Below are 20,294 nucleotides of genomic sequence, written 5' to 3'. Positions count from 1 at the left end.
CGTTCATGTTCGCCATTGGAAACACGGGGATTACGGCGTTTTCAAGCGCCCAAAATGCTTTGAAGGCAAGGTCTTCTTCGTTGACATCGCACCGGCTTGGCGTATCTGCGATATCATGATCTTGTAACCACTTCCAGAAAAAAAATTGCCCTTTCGCGCCTCCAGGCGGTCGTAGCGAGTCGTAAAAAGTATGGAAATGTAAGTCTAAATGAGCAAAGAATTAATCATATCGTAGTTAAAATTAGCGTTACGGGTGTAATTCACGCCGATATAGTCAAAATAACCAGATTGCGCAATGCACTTGTAAAGGGTGCACCGCCGTAGATATAGCTATGTTGAGGCGAAGCCGCAGTATGGCACACATTTGGGAAATGGAGCGATTTCGCTTGGACTAAGCAGAGCTCGCACAAGGCAATAGTATCTGAAAGCTGGCTTCGCCGGTGCCCAAAAGAAGTGATACTTAGTCGCACAGTAGGTAAAATTAACTGCACGGGTGTATATAATGCCGATACAGTCGAAAATTAACCACATTGAACTATAGGTTGCAGTATCTTCAGGATCGGCCCACCTGGCCTCTTCGTCAAAAGAAGAAAGTGTTATCCAAGTGTAGACGCTAAAGCCGAGACCGCACGGACGCTTGCGGACGCACGCAAGTTTATGCGAAATATTTTGAAAGCAAGAAAACTTAAGAGAACAGAAGGGGTGGGGAGAGCGGCAGGCTATGTTGTAAGGGTGCCTCTCATGACATTCCCCGTATGAAAGCGCACGCACGCACGCACGCACGCACGCACGCACGCACGCACGCACGCACGCACGCACGCACGCACGCACGCACGCACGCACGCACGCACCTTGCGTATGTCCTTTCGTATGACCCAACTAGCGCCCAAAAACAATCGTCAGTAAACGCTACCAACATGCTCAAGAAGAAGTGATATCAAGGCACTTTGGCTGAATACTATGCCGTCGACTTGACTGTTCGCCTCGTTAGCGCCGTTGATTTTGGGATATCAATGTCATTATTCTGTAGCCTACAATTGTATGTAACAAAGCCATAGATTTATTTAGCCTTAAGAAACATCAGTAAGCATTTTTGGTATGCGAAGGTGTTTCTTATACCTTTTACTACACTTCAGTCAAGGCCACCTATTGCCACGCGACTCCTACACTGACATTCGATTAACAGACCTGTTCGTATCACGTTCGCCTAAGGCGTCGCGTCCTTCGGCGTATATTGTGAGGAACTGCTGTGGCGCCCTCCTCTTCTTAACGGGCGCCCAGGTTCCGTTGCGAGTACGTGCCGCGGTGTGATCCAATCTATAGCTTTACGAACACGAAGGACGGCGAAATTCGAGCCCAAAGCCTGGCCAGACTCCCGAGGAGACGCTGTGCACGCTTCCTCTCTCTTTCTCAGTACTGTGTGGAAAGCAAAGGTTGCACCCGGACGCCCGCATTCACCGGAAAGAGGAAAATATCAGCTCCCGTGGTTAAGAGAGAGAGAGAGAACGAGCATGGCGCCCGTGCCGGCATAGGGGTCTGAGAAGAGGGGAAGCGAAGGCCCCCGACGGGCCAGTCCCTTCTCCGTCGAACGTCGAAGCCGCCGCCAGACGCCGAGAGTACACGGGCCCCGGGAACGGCGTCAAATTGAATCCCAAATCGAATCATCGTTGTGCGGAGCCTCTCAAAACAAATTTGCAGCCAAAATTACCTTCATTGACTCGATCAGGGCCTCGGAGAGAGACCCAATTGGGGAACCCAATTTGCGTCTCGCGCCGCTCCCCTTTCCCTCCCGCTCGTTTCTGCTTGCTACTTTGGTTCCCTCGTTTCGGCCGCGCGCTTTGCCTCCCGTAGCCCATCGCGCCGTCTCTCCCTACTCGTCGCGTTCCGTGCCATGATAATGTTTCCCGCCTTCTAGTCTCTCTATCTTTGCTGCTTCCCCTGCAGGCTTGGCACTGTTCCCGCGTCTTTTCCCCTTTTATCGTCTCCGCTTTTCATCATTCCCTCTTCACCTTTCCCGTCGTACATCCTGTTTCCTTTTCCAACACCCTTCTTGCTCAATTTGCTGCTTTTATTTACAGCCGCGCATCCCCGCCTGACATCCTTTTTCTTTGTTTGTGCATTTCTGTTTTTTTTTCTTCGCGGGTTCCCTTATTCTTGCAAAGCATCGTTTCTGCCCGTTTTGTTCCTGCTGCACGCGCATCAAGCGGCGCGCGGCCGGCCGAGCGGCGCTGCTGTGCCGACGCCGGGGTGGGCCGAGCGGTCCTCTGTAATCATAGAAACGGGGTGTGGGGCCCCTCCCGTTCGCTCGTGCTTTGTAAGTAACGACAGCTCGTCGGTTTCTCGACCGTAGCTCTCTCTCTCGTCCCTTGGGCTGCTTTTCTGCGTCGCCGTCGTTGTCGTTGTCGTCGTCGGGGATTGAATTTGCCTGCACGCCATCCTGCAACACGAATAAACGTTCGCAAGGAGGTGGCGCCGCCGCTTTGTCGGGTCTGGCTGTTGAGTTTAGCGGCGGCTTGCCCGAGCACCAGTAGCGCAAGCGCCTTAGCTGGTCTTAGCGGGAACCGTCGAACATTCGTCTCTGTGATACCTAGTAGTGGGAGTTACAGCCCAGTCGGGTACGCGCTTGTAAGTTGAACTATACACAGCCAACTTTTCTTAATAAACCTTTCACGTAAAATAAAGCATGTGCATTTAAGCCCACAATAAGGGCGCTATCGAACACGCAACTGTTGTATCTTCATAAACTTTTTTTACATTTTTAATGCGCCATACATTTTCGTGCGCAAAGACATATGATGCACTTATATAAGTTTACGGAGCTGCTGCATCTTTACTTTGCAAAGACGTTGCACTGAAGATTAGCAAGAAAACACCATCTCTTGCTACTTTTCCGATGACAGCGTCGCATGATTGTACTGTACTTTAGGAGATCCGGACCAATTAAAAGCTTCACTTGTATCACTATCGCCGCCATCATTGTCTTTCTCACGGCGGCTCAACTTGTTTTTATTTCGTTGTATATACCTAGTTGTGGAGAGGTAGAGCTAGTAAAATACTTTGAGTTGATGTGAAAAGGACAAAAATGAACGAACAGAATGAATTACAAACACATACTCGATGCTACAGCACATACTACATAATACATACTACATCTCATAAACACAGCTGAAAACCCAGAACTGCATAAACTTATACGCAGCGAGAGAGAGAGAGAGAGAGAGACAGAACTATGGGAATAGGCTTCCCTGTGGGCCTTCAGCAAAAACCTGCATCTGATAAAACTCGAAAAGCTACCTTTATTGTCATATCGAGAAAAACACGCATCTTTTTATTAGTTGTGTCTTGCCTACCGTTTAGCATTGCCTCCTTTGCGAACAAGTTCGTTTGGCGCACGAGAATTTCGTCTGCAACGTCAAACACTCCATGAAAAATAATCAAAGGAGCGAAGTTCATTTTAGGACAGTTAAAAAATTGGAATATCGCTTTTATATAATGTTCCCTGACATGCCGCACACCCAGTGACAGATACTCAGAGACCCAACTTGACGAGTGGTTCATTGAAGAGCGACACATACACACTGCGTTCATGTCGCAGCCTGCTAAAGCGACGGGATGCTGTTCATGAGGAACCCTTATGCCGTGAGTTGTATTCCGCTGAGCTTGAGAGATACTTAAATGATCTTGTTCGCCATTGTAGAGCGGAGCATTCCCAGTGGCACGTACCTAGTCACATAAGTTGGCGTCAAAGACGCGCAATGAAGGTCGGCGAACACCTACTGGCACATAACCGGCAGCCCAAGTTCTCATCAAAGAGGTTCATTGAAGACAAGCACATACCGAGTGGCACATACCCAGTGCTCCAACCTGGCATCAAATATTTTGTTTGAACAGCGGTACCTACTCAGTCCCGCATCTGCTATATGACGCATGTCGGCATGAAAGAGGTTCGTTGAAGAGGGACACAAATACAGGGTGTCCCACGTAACTTGAGCCAAACATTAATATATGCAAATGCCATGTAGCTGGACAGAACCAAGGTAATGTTGTTTGGCGTCACTTGGAGTGGGACGAAGTCTTCAACGCCGCGGATGGCCAACTCCACAACGGAAGTACGTGGCGACTGCTGAGGCACCTGCTGCGCTAAACCCAAAGCAAATCCAAGCAAAGAGCCAACATGCAGAGGCTTCTGCACAAAGAGAAAGGAGTGGCTAACGAGAAGCAAATCGTCATGAAACTCTGAGGCAAGTACCTCCCGCAGTGACCGACGGTCGAGCACGGCCGGTAGACTGGTAGTCCTAGTCCCAAATTAGATGAAGACTTTAGTGAGGCGAAAATCAGAACGGCACTCCAAGGACTCAACGGCAAGTCAGCTCCAGGACCGGACAGTGTTAACAACAAAATGCTCAAAAACCTGGACAACAAATCTGTCACTAAACTCACGGGCTATATGAACAAGTGCTGGAGAGAAGGCCGCATCCCGGAGCAGTGGAAGAGGTCCAAAGCTATCCTCATACCCAAGTCTGGAAAGCCGTTGAGTTTGGAGAACCTACGCTCAATCTCTCTCACGTCGTGCGTGGGTAAGGTCTTGGAACACGCCTTCCTGAACCGTATCAACAGCCATCTAGAAGAGACGGAAGCCTACCCCCATACCATGATAGGCTTCCGATCCCGCCTGTCCACGCAGGACGTCATGTTGCAACTGAAGAACCAGACCCTTGATGACAAGACAAGAAACTCCAGAGCCATCCTAGTACTAGACCTGGAGAAACCATTCGACAACGTCGCTCACGAGTCGATCCTGAAACAAGTGTCTACTCTGAACCTGGGGGAAAGGGCGTACAACTACGTGATAGACTTTCTGAACGATCGAAAACCCACCCTGACGGTTGGCAACCTCGAGTCCGAAGAACGATCCCAGGGAAGTGCAGGTACCCCCCGGGGCTCAGTTATATCTCCGCTCCTTTTCAACTTAGTCATGCTGGCTCTCCCCAGCAAACTACGGGAAATCGAAGCAACCCACCTCGCTATATACGCAGACGATATAACGATTTGGGCGGATCATGGCAGTAACGGCCAAATTGAGAACGCACTACAAACGGCCATTCACAAAGTCGAAGAGTACCTCCAAGGAACGGGCCTCAAATGCTCCCCGAGCAAGTCCGAACTACTCCTTTACCTGCCCACGCGCAGAGGCATGTCACCAAAGAGGTACACGGGACCCCGGGAGTACGAGGAAATAGACCTGTACACCCAAGACGGAAACGCAATCCCCAAAGTAAACAAGATAAAAGTCCTCGGAATCATCATTCAGGCCAACGGAGCTAACGGCGAAACCGGGAGGAAGATCGAAGGCAAAGTCACCAGCGCCACGAGACTTATAAAGAGAATAACCAATAGACACGCCGGCATCAAGGAAGAAAACGTCATTCGACTGATCCACTCCTTCGTTGTCAGCCACATCACCTACGTAGCCGCCTACCACAACCGGTAGGTAGCGGAAAAGAACAAGATCAACACGCTCATAAGGAAAACGTACAAGATAGCCCTGGGCCTCCCGGAATCGACGAGAACCGAGCTCCTGACTCAGCTGGGCATATACAACATCCTGGAAGAAATAGCCGAATCACAACGGATCTCGCAGCTCGAATGCCTGTCGATCACCACGACGGGAAGGTACATTATGAACACGCTCGGCATAACGTACCACAATAAGCACGGCCAGAAAATTCAAATCCTCAACAAAATCAGAGACACCATTACGGTGGCAAACATCCCAAGAAACGTGCACCCCGATTACAACCGAGATATAAGAAAGGCAAGAGCCGAGGCTCTGCTCCGTTCATTCGGCAAGGAGAGAAACGCGCACATTGTCGACGCAGCCGAATATCCGAATGGCCAAAAATACACCGCCATGGTCATAGATCCAAACTCCAAAATCAGAACCACATGCAGTGTATACACCAAACACTCGGAAATAGCGGAGGAAGTAGCGATCGCGCTGGCCCTCACAGAACAGGAAGGCGAAGTCGTATTAAGCGACTCGCAAATGGCAGTAAAGAATTACGCAAACGGTAGAATTTCCAAGGAAGCCCTGTCCATTCTGGCCAAAGCGGGCAGATCCAAAACTACGAGCTCGAGGATCATATTGTTCCCCGCGCACGTCACCACGGAAAGCGAAACACTCACGAACCTAAACGAGACGGCGCACCGGACGGCGCGAGACATGACCCGCCGCGCCGAACAGGGCAACGTCTCTCGCGCGATAGCAAACACTCCTCGCGCAGAACGGGACGGGCTCACCAGATACAATGACATAACCAGTGCACATCTAAACGCCAGAAGGATATACCCACCGCTGAGTCCCAAATTGAACAGGAGGCAGGCCGTCGCCTGGAGAGAGTAAAACATCTTTATCAATAATATTTGAATGGCGAGAGCAGTGTGGGAGGAACCCTCAGTCCAGGGTCCCTAAGATGATTCCGGCAATTTTCGAGCCCACTGTATCCCAGCTCGGAGGACTTCGGGAGGTCAGTCGCGGAGGGCATCGTCCCACAGCTCTTTGTTGCGTAGGGGGTAAAGGAGAGTTGGCAAGGGAGGAAAGAGATTTGCAGTGCACTCAAGCGTGACGTGGAAGGTTGTGGGCGAGCTGCTACAGCCAGGACAACGATCTGCATAATAGTGTGGGTGGAAGTTATTGAGAGAGACAAGATTTGGAAAATTTGCGGTTTGTAACTGGCGTAATGCCACTGCTTCCTCCCGCGAGAAGGACGGCGGTGGTGCGGCGTGGGTGCGACGAATGCGTGTATAATGACGGAGTATGTCTTTGTAACGGAGCAAGGGATCCCCCACTCTGAACTAGTCGCCTCACCACGCCGAGTCGCCCGGAGGGAAATTTCTCAGGCAACCGCATGTGCGCGTTCGTTACCCGGCAGCGAGGTATGACCAGGGGTCCAGAGTAAGTGGATGCGGGGAGATGTGGCTGCGTCGCCTGGAGACAACTCCAAACGAACACCTTCCCTAATCCGTTCCGTCTGAAACGTATTTTCCCAGATAAGCATCAGGACGACACGCGCAAATTGTGCCAGGAAGGACTAGCAACCCTGAAACACATGCGGTGGGAGTGCAATGTAGTTATAGGAAGGATGGCAGTTGCTCCGGAGACCCTGTCGTCGAGGTGACGCTCTGCGCAGCTCAGACCTCGGAATCCAGACGTGGGCAGTCCAGCAAGCCCATGAGCCGGCGTTGAGGCAGGGCCTTGACGTTCCCCCGTGGGAGACCTGAGCCCGGGTCGCGTTACACCTTGCCGGACGTACAAGAAAGTTGTATCTATCCATTCATCCATCACTTGGAGAGACTCAGATTATTATTTTTTCATTCCACCTAGTTAGATACTTAGTTCTAATTAATTAATCAACTTGTCACAAATTATAATTAGATTAAAAGCGTCAATGAGAAAATTGTAGAGCAACATGAAGAACTCCCAATACAGCTTACTGTTGCAGAATACGGGCTACATAAAAGCGTTTTTCCGAGCGTGAAAGATGCCCGCAAATAAACACAGTGCCTCGCGCTGCCAGTCGCACGGCAGCTTTGTGTGTATTCGCGGGCTCAACCTCAGCCCAGCAGCACGATGGGCTAACGATTCTACCACGGACTACCTAGGGACTCAGGTAGGCGAGAAATCGATTTCGGTTGCATGGGCGGAAATCGCAGTCATGATAGACGAAGGAAATCGCAGCTGGGATGTTCATTTCCCTGTAAACATTCCTGCCTTTCCTTGTTTCTCTCTCTTTCTCTCGATCTCCTGTAAAACACATGCAACAACGTGGAAAGTAGGCAAACACCTTGTATTTATAAATAGTGGATAACACGTTAAACAAATATATCAAAATTATGCAGTGAAGTCAGCCAGTTGCATCCCTTCCGGCGAATGATAGCATACTCTTCATCGCAGACGATTATTGCACGTCCACAGCTAATAAGGTGCACTGGCGTACTACGAAGCATAGGCCTTGCCCAATAAGACAGAGGAAAAGTTGCTAATTATCTTGATCTTGCATCTATTATTGCATAAACTCGTGTAACCATACCCTGTCATTACTGCCTTTATAATTAAAGTACAACGCAACTTGCAAGATATACAAAGACAGCATGACATTTGTGCATCTGAATCTTCCTTTTCCTAGACGGTGAGATACAGCTGCTTTCCGATTTATTCCATGGTGGTATATAATGGCATGTGTGGGCAGACTCTCCAAAATTCAACTCAGCCTAGCTCACGCGTACCTAGCATCCAATTAAAATTTTACTCAGTTGAGCTTGCTCCGACTCATATACCTAAGAAGGCAAGGCCTGGAGCTTTCACCCGAGAAATGTGCACTCATTGCATTTACTCGCTAAGCGATGGCCCCGTATGCTTTGCGGATTAATGATAAAACTGCACGATACACACGAACGCGCCGATTTGTTGGCGTCATCATTGATAGAGACTTGTCTTGGAGCCCTCACGTCTCGTACATGACAAAGTGTTTGGCCGCCATTGTAGACCTTCTTGCGTTTCTCGGCGGGAAGTCCTGGGGCGCAACAGTACCGTCTATGTTGCAACTATATAAAACACTGTTTTTGTGATTCCTGCGGTACAGCTTACCTGTACTAGGAAATAGTTGCATTACAAGTATCCGCAAACTCCAGAGTGTGCAAGCACAAGCACTTGGAACTTGTCTCGGTCTCCCCAAAATCTACGTCATCGATTGCAACAGTCGCCATTGACTCTTTTGACAGTCTGCATTGATACAGATGTCCTGAGAGCACACATCCGACACCTGACTCGGATTCCCTCACACCATCTTGCTTGCTTTCCAGCAAAGAGGCCATATTCAACTTTTGGCAAAAGTATTGTAAGACATCAGTCCTACTTGCCATCACAATATAGGCCTGTTACACGATTATCAGACCCATTGTAGTGTTTGCACTGGCCTCAAGTGCAATGAACAATTCCAGGCATCAGAAAGAAAGCTTGAACGCCGTTGCAAGCTTTGAAGCAAACAACTTTGGAACGCGTTCACAACGTGCATAGATTCCGGCAACATGTCTACACAGATGGTTCGGTAAAACTTAACAGCTCTGCTTCTGCAGTCATCATCCCGGCAAAATCTGAAGAAATCAAATTAAGAACTTTATGTGTGACCACATCGACGGGTGAAGAACTTGCGGCACTCCGCGATGCACTTGATTTCATTAATCAGGAACCACTACAACAATAGACAGTTATTAGTGACTCCAAGGCAACCCTTCAGTCCATACAAAGCCCAATGCGCCACGGACCCAATGAATAACTCGCCTCAGAAATTCGACACCTCTACCAATGCAGCCATGACAAGTGATACAACATAATCTTTCAATGGCTTCCAGGACATTGCAGCATCAGCGGGAATGACCACGCCGACGAAGCCGCCCGATCTGCACATGAAAGTGGTAAACGTGTCTTGATTCCGCTTTCGCCAACAGACGCTGCGGCTGGGCTGCGATTGATGTCCCGTGAATGTACTTTGCCCCTGTGGGACTCGAACGTTTTTACCATGTATCGTTTGCGTTCGTTGTCTCCTGGCATACGGATTAACCTACCTCCTCGCACATATTATATGTGTCTGCCCATGATATAGTGCCCAGAGACAAGTGATGTCCAAAGTACTGGACCAGCGGGACAATCAATCGTCCACTATCAAAGCTTAAAGCTTTAGGTCAGTACTACCAAAGAACATCCGCACTGAAGGCCTTACTCGCATTATTAAGGTTCCTGCGGTATACGGGGCTTCACGATGGACTTTAATAATGCGGCCCCCTACCGCTATGTAGTGTACGCGGTTTGTTCGTGCTTGTCTCTCTTTATCTATATATCCCCCTTCCACTCTCTTTCCTTAACTATTCCCCCCGTGCAAGGTAGCCGCCGGAACTACCACTGGTTAACCTCCCTGCCTTTCTGTGCATCCTTTTCTCTTTCTCTTCTTAGTCAGGCTCACATGAGCTCAGTCTCGCGGTTCGGTCCAAGCCTTAGCGAGCTGACTCTTGAGGTCACTGACTTATGTATACATTACAAGACATTAAAGTTGTGACCTGTGCGCTGTATAAGCAAACATTGCATTGGATAAAAATAAGGACAGTTGCCCACATTGTATCCATTCATTGAAATAACTTTTTTGAGTGCCCTGCGATTTGGTGGGGTGGGCCTGTACCCTGCCGTTAGTGTTACAAAAATTAATTTGCCATTGCATCAAAGCTTCCCCTAATGTCGATTCCAACAATTACATGGGATCTGCATCATACGAGGGCAAATCAGAAAGTTTTTGCCCCTATTATTTTTTCGCCAAATGTGACTGTAAATGTGAAGTCAACATATCCATTCCCAACGGTGGAGCTTTCTTGGACTGGCCCAGTCTTATCTACCGGTAGCTCCGCGACACGGCGCTGCTGTCAGTTGAAGATGGCGATTGTGCTCCACATAGCCCAAGGCGCTGCCCATTCGCCCACGGAGTATATCCAGTGACTCAAGTAGGCGTAAATACAGTTAGACACAGAGATACATAAATACATAGCTACAAACATAGATAACCCTCGAAAAGTATGTGAAGTGCTCTAAGATTGGACGCATTAAAATTCATGTAAAAATGTTTCATGGCCCTTCCGCTGCAGGATTGGACCTTCTTTACGATACGCTTTGCATTGCACTTTAAAAAAATTTACCATGCACATAAGTCATCGGGCCCTATAAGGATTATTGCGAAAGTCTGCATAGCCACAGTTTACTGACGGTCTTACCTCCGTTTAGCAGAATAGATGCGGGTGTTGGATGGGCAACATCGACCGTGGATTACCCGACCGGGAATCTCGCAAGCTTTGGCCATGGAGTCATGGTAAAAGGAGTGAGGAACCTGGCAGGAAAATAGTGAATATCACTCTGCTGCCCATCTACGACGTTTACGTAATCCCCCATCATTCTCTTTCACGCATTCCCTAGCATTTTTCGTTAAAGTTTCCACCTCGTTCTTGTTCACGAGCAAACGAACAAACATGACAAGTGGTGTCGGCAGCCAAGGCCCCCACTGAGTTGCAACCAGTCATCTACAGTGATTCCTCTGACGAATATTTTGAATCTGCAAAGCACAAAACTTCTTTCGTTGATTACGGCTTGCTAGGTATAGAATGAAGAGTACACCTACACGCTGGCCACGTTGTGTGCTCTTCATGCCCGTGAGCCCTTACAAGCCCGTTTCATTCTCACCAACTACCAAAGAACTGCGATTGTCACTAACATGAAAGCTCTCCTTCACCTCCCGCTGTTATCAACCCGTAGAAAACTATCTCGCATATGTCTTTTCCATAAAATCTACTACCACAACACATATTTACGTTCTAGCTTTGTCCAACCACCACCATACATTTCATCTCGCATAGACCACCGCCAAAAGGTAACCATTCCGCACTGCAGCACCGTCGCCTTTTCATATTCATTTCTCCCCCAAACGAGCAAAGATTCGAATAACTTACCCGCATTACTTACAAGCATAATTGACACCGATAACTTTAAAAGCACACTTCAAAGCTTCACGTTATAAATTATTGTTGCGTTTGCTTGTTCTGTATAATAACTGCTTTTATGCCATTGTTTTACATTATAGTTTGTATTTTTATATCGTATGTTCTTTCCGTTCTTTATTTTGTTACGCCATGTATTTTTGCCACGCTTACAAGTTTCTATTTACCATTCTTATTTTGTATACGATGTTTTTTGCCATGTTGTTTGCCTTCCTTCCTTATTTTGTGATTTGCCTCTGTATTTACTTACTTTGCCCCTCCCCTCTGCAATGTACAACCGTACCTTGAGGGTATGATAAATAAATAAATAAATAAATAAATAAATAAATAAATAAATAAATAAAAAGGACTTTTTGCTTCTGAACAGGCAGGCCCTTTCTCTTTTCCCCGAGAGAATCTTGCCAAATGAAAAGAAAGACGTCAGGTGAAGCCATTAGCGCACTAAGAATAAAGCCCCCAAGGATTTCTGCGCGGGGAGGGGAAGGGAGTTGTGAAAATAGTGCACGACATCCGAACAACATTACATGGTGTCCCAGCTAACTTGCACCAAGATTTTAAAAAAAAGAAACCTGAGCGTTCTTCAGAACAGAAATCGCGTGGATGTTGTTAGCGTTGATCTAAACTTACAGTACCATCTTTTTGCTCGTCTTCGAGTAATTAGCCGAGATCAATTGTTGGCACTCCCACCGTGCCTTCGTTTGTCGAAAACGGCAGCTTACGGCATTTCACTGGCCGCCGATAGCCAATAAGACGGTTATGTGTGCAGTGACTTACAGCGAGTCCTTTTTTTTCAGTCATGCTTTTTTCTCTCTTTTTTTATAGTGCAGTACTTAGGCGCCCATCCCTGCATTTAGCCTAAGGTATATTCATATATACCCCCCATAGGACTTCATGTATATCTGATGGAGTGCATCGTGTCACACGTTTCAAGCAGACGGACAGATTTCCCACGTAAGTAGCTCTCGATTGTTTACGCTTCAAAACAGTGCTGCTATTGGCCACGCCTCGATGCACAAAGTTATCAGTAACTGCAATATCAAACAGCTTTATCAATGTGCGCTGGCGATGCAAAGTTCCGCAGTTTGTATAAAGAGACGCATGGTGGGAGTGCCAACACTTATTAGAACAGCGTCGTCCTTTCCACTTTGTTTCCGACGGTGGCCACCTCATAGCAGGGTTCGAGGTTATCTTACGTTCGCTCCTGTGTTTCCGCTCATATTGCTCACAATAGCACCAGATAGTACATCCAACACTAACATTTGCGTGCGCATTTTTGCAATAATCTACGAAAGCTTCGTTTAACACTGACTTCCACAGGTGTGGGGTATCTGCTGTAATATTTTCCCCCCCTTCTTTCCATCACCTTGCGCGCCTGCGCGCTTGCTTGCGGGCGTGCTCGCCGCCACTTCATCTCGCGCGCGGGCGACTAGCTAGAAATGTGTGCTTCGCACCGAGCATTTCACTTCCCCCTGTCATCTGCCGCGGCGGTCTAGCGGCTATAGCGTTGCCCTGCAAGACGCAAGGTCGCAGTTTTGATCTGCGGTCGCAGCGGCGACATTTCGATGAAGGCGCAGTGAAAAAAAAAAAGACAAAAAAGAGAAGAAAAGGAAAGTAAAAAACATTCGTTTACCTAGATTTAGGCGGACATTAAAGATCCTCAGGAAGTCACAATTAATCCGGAGTTCTCCACTACGGCGTGCCTCAGAATTATACCGCGGCTTCGGTGCGTAAAAAAAAAAAAAGAAATAATTTCCCGTCTCGCATTTAGGACGCTTACACTGCGACTTGAGCAAGACGATCGGGACGTTTAGGCAGGGGTGATAGGATCATGCGCTGCGCGCAAACGAGGCAAGCCAGCCCTCAGCGATCCTAACACATTGTTAATAATGGCCGTTAGGGACGAGGTCTTCCCGTGGTAAGAAAACGGAACTACAATCTTGCAACTCGTGTTATTTATGCTACTTGTTACATTCATGTTTTACTGCTAGCGCAAGCAAGCTCCATGGCGCGGACGGTTCTGAGGAAACGGCACGCTGCCTGATCGAACAAGTACGCTTATAGGAACTCATATATAATCTTAACTCATAAAATCCTAGCTAGTAATGCCGCCTGCCCGAAAATGTTACTTGAACAAACGCGGCCGGGCGCCGAATCCGTGCGTTTGGACCGGTGCAAAAGCGTAGCTACAAAGGCAGAGTTTCGTGCAATAGTCGGGTGGATAACAATTTGATTAAGTTCAAGGGATGGATGATGGGGAGCGGCTTACGACCCTGGATGGCCACTGGATGGTACATTTAAAGGGACACCCTGGCCGCAGGCGTACTAAATAAGAGCGCGCTGCGAAACTTTCGCAGTATATTAGAAGGAGAAAAAATCTGAGAACGATTCGTCATCCCTCTACAAACAGTGACCGAAGGGTATATGGGGCAACCTCTGATGCTGACGTCGCCATGCTGAACATTGGCTCATCCGCAGTCTTACAAAACAACCGACAGAAGGTGCTCTGATCACTCAAGAAGTTTCCCTGTTATAGCTGTAATATCATTTGCATAACACCTGCCTATTTGAGAGATTCTGGCTTCCCCATCACGTCCAACTCGACCCTTTACACCGCAGAGAGGAAGTAAGTAGAAAATGTAAGAAGAGATCCGGCTGTATAATGACGAATACGAACTTTTTGGTCACAACATATACGAAGTTATTCATGGAGTATTGAAAGGAGCAATGTTAGCAGGACTCAAGGTTTCCAATGCAGCTGTATGCCTTGGAAACGAATTCTAGCTATAAGATAGCTACAGTTCTAGCTATAAAAGGGAAAATAAGAAGAAGTGATCGTAAAGAGCAGCTTCATCTTCGAGCTCTCGGTGTTTTTTATTCTATTTTGCGCGATTTCTGCGATCGGTGAAGAGAACACTGGGGAACCCAAACACCGCCCAGCATTAGGGTCCTGAACAACCACTTCATTATGCTTCCGACATGAGTGACCGCTTCAGCCCCATCATGGTTCCGATTGAATCATCTGATGACTCTTCCACTGAAGATATGGGCTAGGACAGCGATTTTACCTTGGTGTCAAACCAGCGTCCGAAGAGAAAGAAGAACATCACCGAGCATCGTCAGGCGACGAAAAAGGCAAGTGGCAAGCGGTCATACACTATCGCAAAAGTACCAGCAACGTCTACCGACAACCTCAACTCACTAAATAGGGAGAACCTGTCGGAATACTTCGAACCAGGGGCAGTTAGCCCCTGGTCGAGTTGAAGAAATACGTATAAACGCTCGAGATAAGGTCTTTTCGGTGGAAGTCAATGCACAGACCATTTTGGAAACATTGAAAAAAAAATCACTCAATTGGGAAGCATACCTGTTCGCGCATTCCCCACGTACGGCAATGAAGTGACATCAGGCGTAATCTATGACGTGGACATCGATTTTACAGACTGTGACCTCGAGAAACTGCGGTCATCGTCAGCTCCAGTGCTCAGCTTTCACCTTTCCGGACGGTCTCGACGTGTGTTAGTGTTTCAGTCGGAAATTTTGCCAACGCAAAATACGGTACGTTCTAACGTGCCGAGGCTTTTACGGTGTCATAAGTGTATGAAATTTGGCCATGTAAATGCAGTTTGCAAGGTTGAAGTAACATGCCACCGATGTGGTGCACCTCATGGAGACAGCGAATACAGCGTTACTGCAAAGTGTCGAAATTGTTCTGTAGCACACGACGCAACGTCAAAAGAATGCCCAAGGATCGGGAATGAAATCGGCATTCTGAAGAAGATGGTTAGAGACCTTTCCTTACATAGGGAAGTGGCAAGGGCTACCCGCCACCGCAGACGCCATTCATGACACCGACGTCAACGGGACCACAGCGTGCATCGCGTAGAAGGATCGACGGCTCAAGCGCAGCCTGCCCCACCTCCTCGTTTGAGGAGGTGTACCGCTTATGTTCCGCGCCTACACGTAATGAAGAGACTGAAAAGACGGATGATATTGACGTCAAGAGTATGTTGAAAATTTTGATGAGCTCAATGCGCAAGATTCGTTCCGGCATAAATTCCCCGGCGGCTAAGCCTGCCGTCCAATTACTTGAAGTGTTGCAACCACTTCTAGTGGTTCTGCACTAAGCAAGTATGGAGATGATGTTTGAAGAACGGATTCGTCAGTCGCTTTTATGTAATGTAATGCTCGAGGTCAACGAGGTTGTTCGTCGGATTTCTGACGGCGGGTATTTAAATACCGATTTCGAGTTATTGTTATCTGTGAACCTAACATGGATTCTTCTTTCCGGATTTCTAGATATGTCCAGATATGGTCTCGTGACGACCAAACCTCAAGCAAAGTATTGGTTAGTATAGGTCATGATCTGGTGTACTTCAGACATGACGTCCCATTGCATACTACTAATGATTACGTATGCCTTGCCATAAAACACAGATGCCGCACGTTCTCAGTGATTGGAAAACACATCCATTCAAGAGTGAGCATTCATTGCTCACACCCGATGTCTGTGATGCAAGCACTGCAAGGTCCACATATTGTGACTGGTGACTTTAATGCACACCATTCCCTGTGAGGTAGCACTGTGATGAATTCTCGTGGCAAAATTTGGCCGATTTTATGTGTAGACAGGGGCTAAATGTACTCAATGACGGATCTCCTACATTCATTCGTAGCCTGTCCTACAGCAGTTGTCCTGACTTAACGTTTGTATCAAGGAGCCTTCTCTTCTAAACATGCTGGTCGATGGATGTAGAGACTCATGGTGGGGACCAGCTCCCAACGTACGTTCAGTTTAGCTGGTTTCGCCCCTCAGCCTCACGTTGCATCTGTCAAACAGACTAGATTTTATTTAAGGCTTCTGTCGATACCGGCTGTCACAGCATGACATCTGCATCCGAAATAGATGTCATCATTGCATCTATCCTGCGGGCCAAAACTAGAGATGTTAGCGCACCGAGGCACAGATCATCGCTCGACACACAATTGAGGCGCTTCGTGCAATCCATCGCTGCACAGAACGGTGATACAAAAGAACAAAGTCACCGTAAGATCTTTCGAACAGTCGCCGAGCTCAAAATGTTCTTAGAAATCTCGACACGCTTGACAGACAGCGTTGTAGGACATTCTATGGATGCCTAGACCCAAGACAAGCTCTATGTAAGATCTGGCCGATCATATGAAGTATCCAGGCAACTCCACAACAAAAACCCCCCTTTCGTGCCGTGGCTCTACATCACCGCCAGACCGAATTGGAGGTAGCAGAGCACTACTGTAAATTTATTGTGGACATGTCTAATGCAGTGACGTTATCTCTTGTCACCATCGCGCCCGCGTCACCTGATGAGCGACTCGAAGTATCTTTTACGATGCAAGAGTTTGACGCTGAAATTTCAGTTTCCTGAACCTCATCGGCAACAGGACCTGACTGAATCACGTACGCTGCACTCTGCCATTTTGGCAACGAGGCACAACGTATCCTTTTATATTTTTATAATACCACGTAGGAGTCAGGAATGTCCCATATAGTTGGAAATGAAGTCGCATTGTAGCGTTGCTTAAACCGGGAAAGTGTCCTAATGACCTGCCCTCCTACAGACCGATCGCATTAGCCAGCTGCGTCGGTAAAGTATTCGAAATATTGGTCTTGTCAAGAATAGAGTGGTTCCTAGAGAGCAATAATTGCTTTCCAGATTTTATGAATGGATTCAGCAAAGGGGCCGTTCTTCCACTGACGGTGTTGTCGACTTGGTCTCCACTGTTGAACAGGAAAGAAGTCGCCACCGGTTAGTTGGAGCTGGACAGTCGAGACTTTCCGGGCCATGGAGGCGCTGTTAAGAACGGTCCAGCTGAGGTGCAAGTGTTGCCAGCCAGTTGCGAAAACGGACGTCAACGCTTCTTGGAGCGCCGCCGCAAACCTCTAGCCACGGCGTCACTAAGTCGCCATCGTGACTGAATGCGTTCGGCGGGCCAACTATTGTGACCGAACCCACCAACGCCGCCCTGTTCTGCTATGAGTTGCCGCGGGAACGTCGACGAAGGCCCCTTCCCACGCGCCGACCAAGACGCAGGACGATGGCTACCCGGACACGCTACCCGGGTCAGCTCCGAGTTCTACGAAGCCCTTCTGACGTCGGCTCCGGACCGTGCACGTGTGTGTGCGTGTGTGTGTGTGTGTGTGTGTGTGTGTGTGTGTGTGTGTGTGCGCGTGTGTGTGTGCGCGCGTGTGTGTGTGCGCGCGTGTGTGTGTGCGCGCGTGTGTGTGTGCGCGCGTGTGTGTGTGGGTGGGTGCGTGTGTGGGTGGGTGCGTGTGTGGGTGGGTGGGTGCGTGTGTGGGTGGGTGCGTGCATGCGTGCGTGCGTGCGTGCGTGTGGGGGGGACCGAGTGCTTATAAGCCGCTGTTGTGCGGATGCTCGACACACTTTTCTTAAGCAGTCATGTTGGACTGAGACACTCTCAAACAGTCGTGTTAGACTGACGTACTTTCTCTCGCAGTCATGCTAGACTGATGAACTGCATGTAAATACTGTAAATCAACCCGTATTCCTCGTTCTCGATGAGAAGCAGTCCTTTCCTTCATCAACGTCCTCAGCGTGGATAAGTTGGACGACGGCATGGGCCAGCTACCTTCGAATTCATGCGAGACTCCAATCTTGACAACGGGTTACGAGCGATGGGATTGAGCCCCCAATCATAACAAGAGCAAGTTATAGCTCAGGCCGACCTTTCTGCCTTTCTGTAGATAAATGCATTTCTCGCTCTCTAGCTATAAAATAGAACAGAGGACTGCTGGCAGACTAGGCTTAGGTGCTCATGGCAACACAACAGGTGAAGCAACACAAAGAGACATTGGGTGATGAACATTTAAAGAACGAGGGGAAAAAACCCAGCAAACCGTTAAAGCAATTGGAGGCAAACTGGAGGTGGGCGTAAGTTTCTTGACGTTGGTCATCCGTTGTCCTCCTCGGCCTGAGGGAGTGATTTATTCTGATGACGTTAGAAATGTTGGAAACCCCTCTGTCTCCGGCTTCCGTTCTTCGCCTGACAAAACTGGCCGCTCTGCCGCCAGTTGTTCGCTTCATGTAACCAAGGTTTTTAGGTGCTGGACTCGCCTCCTCAAATGAATGCGCTCGACTGAAGAAAGGCGGTTGCGATTCTCAGGGAAATGTTGCCGTGTTTCCATTGGACATTCTACGACCTAGTTTGAGAAAAAGATTAGAATCCTGTTTTCATCCGATACGTCCCCGATGTGCTCGATCTGTCGGAGTAGTGCACCGTGTACCAGTTCGCACTGGAATATTTGTATTAGTCGGCTAAAAATACAATTCACAGGTCGTAATGTTGAGGCAAATATATGCACGATTTGGACTACGTTAAAGACGAAGCTGCCGTCATTAGAAGCGTGCACAATAATGTGACAAATTCACTGAAACGTGTCGTTTTTGCTTAGCGCACCCTTGTATCTTGCGCTTCCGTTATTAGTCCTGCATGTTAGTATTGGATCATATACGCTAGTTCAGTGATTTGCGTATCTCGAAATTACGATACGCATATATGGTCCAGCGAGACTTAGTTCTCTTAGTTAGTATGGATCGCTTAAAGCTTGGTCCTTTATGGGCTTCTTTTTTTAATCAGTTGGAGCCAAGGGACGTTAGTTTCGTGTAAGTGCGCTAACACGCGTCTTCGAAGTTCTCCAACCCCCTCCTGCTCATTTCTCGGCACAGTACCTTGTGCCTGCTCAAAAAAAAAAAAAATTGCAGCATTTCGCCATGTGTCGTAATGGAGACGGAGGCCTTGATTGCTCGCGCTTGATTTGCTTCTTCTTTTAATAGTAAGCTACGGGCATACAGCATACGTCAGTTAGGATAGTACACAAGTGACGACAATGAGGCCGCTGTGTACTAGCCTCTCGTTTCTTTCCACAGCCTTTCAGCCAACGCTATTTCTGAAAGCAGACACAAAGAGAACACGCAAGACAGTGATCGAGATATTCGCGGGACTCTCGCGTCTTACATCGGACTGCAGAGGCTTCGATTTGCATAACTCGCCGGCAACTTGGCTGGAGGCGAACTCCTTGCGTATGCGACTGCTTACGCATCGAGGCTCCAGCGCAACCACATTGTCATGCCACAGCGGGAAGTCTGCGTCGAAGTTTGCCCACTCTTTTGCATGGGACGAGATATGCGTACGCGCCGGCATCGCAGCCAACGAGCGTAAAGGAGTGGGGGCGCGGGGGGCAAGGAGGAAGGGTACTCGCGGATGTGCTTAAAAATACGCACTATACTCAAAACTACATCCCCGCATATAACAACTCATCATTCGAGTTTTCCAGAAAGACCGCATATTCGCAGGATGCCATGTGTGGGATGCAAGTCGAAGAATGGAGCGGCAGTGCCGAGTCAGATCGAAGACAATTCTCTTATTCAAAACGGGAGACAAAAGGCGACGTAATGTCGCCAGGCTCGTTAAGTACATCACAAACGACTTTCTTGCAAAAGCCCGTTATGTTGGTCAGGCTCCGAAGGTTATTCGATATCTTGCGTGATTAAAGTTGTCGTGTGGAGCGCACCTTACAGGTAGGTAAACTGGATATGGAAGCAAGAAAAAAAAACTAAACTAAAGGCAGATAAAGGGAGAGGGAATTTAGGGGGACACTAAGTTCTTATATAGATCAGGACATACTAGTTGACGTACTGCGGCAGGAG

This window comes from Dermacentor variabilis, chromosome 1, assembly GCF_050947875.1.
Source record: "Dermacentor variabilis isolate Ectoservices chromosome 1, ASM5094787v1, whole genome shotgun sequence".
Taxonomy (NCBI): Eukaryota; Metazoa; Arthropoda; class Arachnida; order Ixodida; family Ixodidae; genus Dermacentor; species Dermacentor variabilis.
This window is presented reverse-complemented; position numbering follows the sequence as displayed.